Raw genomic sequence first — 1951 nt, forward strand, 5'->3', positions numbered from 1 at the left:
CCGCACCTTCGCCCCGCCGCAGCCCACTGTCCCAGCGTTGCTGCACCCCCGCCCCGACCACCTTCCCCGCGAGCGCCGCCCCAGCCACCCCACCTCCAACACGCACAACACCGGCTGGATCCGGCCGACAACCACACTGTATTTCCCCGACGAGCAACTCCCACATCCACATCGCCGCGCTGCCATGGGGAATGGAGGTTAATGGATGGTGCTCAGGGGGCAGATCCCGCAGGTTCGCCTCCTCTCTTCACGGAGCTCGAGCGCAACAGTGCCGCCGCCGGCTACCTTCTGCCTTCCTCCCCATCTTGCTTGGGATCCCACGCGAGGAAGGTCAAACGGCAGGTTGCCGGTCTCCTTCCCCTCCTGCAGGTCGCCGCCGCAGCCCATGCCTCCCGCGGTGGTCAGGGGCGGCTCGCCGCTGCCTCAGGTCATGGTCGCTCTGCCGGGGCAAAGCGTCTGGCGGCTCGGGGCAGAATTTCTCTTGTAGTCCACACAGAGGACGCACGCGGGGCAATCGCTGACTATGTGCAGCTCACTATTTTTCCTTCTGTTCTTTGCGTATGAAAATGAACCAATTTGATAGTTTTTGACTTTTTGTGTTTCAGTTTTTGCCGTCCGTTGCAGCTTGGTTGTGCGCGTGCAGTCCACCCATCTCCTCCACTGCATCCCTAGCAGCGGGGGCCTCACAGTCCACATCGACAGCAGATGAAGCTCCAGCCAGCGGGTTTTTTCGATTTTTTGCCGTGGCCGGCGAGAGAACCATGCGGCTCGAAGTTCCATCGGTTGCCCTGCAGTTCCTTCGCTTCCTTCGGCACCGACGCGCGCCAACAATGTGTGTTTTCAGTATATTTGTATTGTTCATGCAGTGCACATGTGCACCTTCTGTAGTGCGCTAGACTGGTTCGTGCAGTGCAGAACGGACACCTATTAAAAATTAGGGGAAACCGTATGCATACAACTACTCGTCTAGTGTAGAACACATGAATGGAAAAAAGAAAAGAAAAACTTCCCAGCAGTGCAGAACACTCTATTTTTTCTTTGTAAAATCTTTCTTTGTAAAAAGCAGTGCGCTCGGTGAACCGAAGAAGTACATTTTTCAAAAGTATTGTAGTTCATTGTTAAAAAGTTTGTGGTTCCCTTATTGCAGTGCACACGAAAGTAAAATTGCATCTAAAATTGCATTGGGAGTTGCAGTGCACTTCGTTTTCACGTCCACACAATGATTTTTACTTCGTTTGATGCAGTGTGGTTTCGGTCTGAAGCAGTGCACTGATCCATCTGATGCAGTGCACTTCGTTGTCGCGTACACATGACGATTTTCAGTCCGTTTTGATGCAGTGCGGTTTCGGTCTGAAGCAGTGCATTCATCTGTCTCAAAGCAGCGCACTTCATTCGTCGTGTGCGCTTGACAATTTTCAGTCTGTTAGACGCAGTGCGTTTTTAATCTAAAGCAGTGCACTCATTTGTCTGATGCAGTGCACATAACGATTTGGGTGTCGTAAAAAACAGAGTGTCCGCATTTATGTAAAAATCAAAACTGCTCTTAAACCATAAGGAATTAGCGGAAGTGTTCTACATGAAAAAGTTGCGCCTCATCGATATCTTTCCGATGGCATATCATTTGAATCATTTCGACTAGCGGTTTGTGAAAATTTCGCGAAAAACGGCCGCTGCCACTCGTCGTCCGCCGCACGGTTTTCAAAATTAACTTAAAACCATAAGGAATCTCAAAAACATTTCAATGTATGAAAGTTGCGCCTCGCCCATAGCTTTCCAACGACGTATTACACGCCTCGTTTCGACAAACGGTTAGAAAATTGGAGCGAAAACAATACCAAAAATTTCAAAAAACAGAATTCCGCGATTTAATAAATCCGAAACTGCTCTTTAGCCGTAACGAATTAGAGAAAATAATATATATGAAAAAGATGCGCCTCGACGATATCTATCC

General features: G+C 49.6%; 1 long non-coding RNA gene across 1 annotated transcript; it reads left to right on the plus strand.

Moving 5' to 3' along the window:
- Positions 1-6: 6 nt before the first annotated feature.
- On the plus strand, positions 7-1023 carry LOC119279183. Its single transcript, XR_005138040.1, has 2 exons — positions 7-232; positions 606-1023. It is a non-coding gene; the product is annotated as an uncharacterized LOC119279183 (long non-coding RNA).
- The last annotated feature ends 928 nt before the right edge of the window (positions 1024-1951 follow it).

The sequence above is a fragment of the Triticum dicoccoides genome, chromosome 1A (genome assembly GCF_002162155.2).
Source record: "Triticum dicoccoides isolate Atlit2015 ecotype Zavitan chromosome 1A, WEW_v2.0, whole genome shotgun sequence".
Lineage (NCBI taxonomy): Eukaryota > Viridiplantae > Streptophyta > Magnoliopsida > Poales > Poaceae > Triticum > Triticum dicoccoides.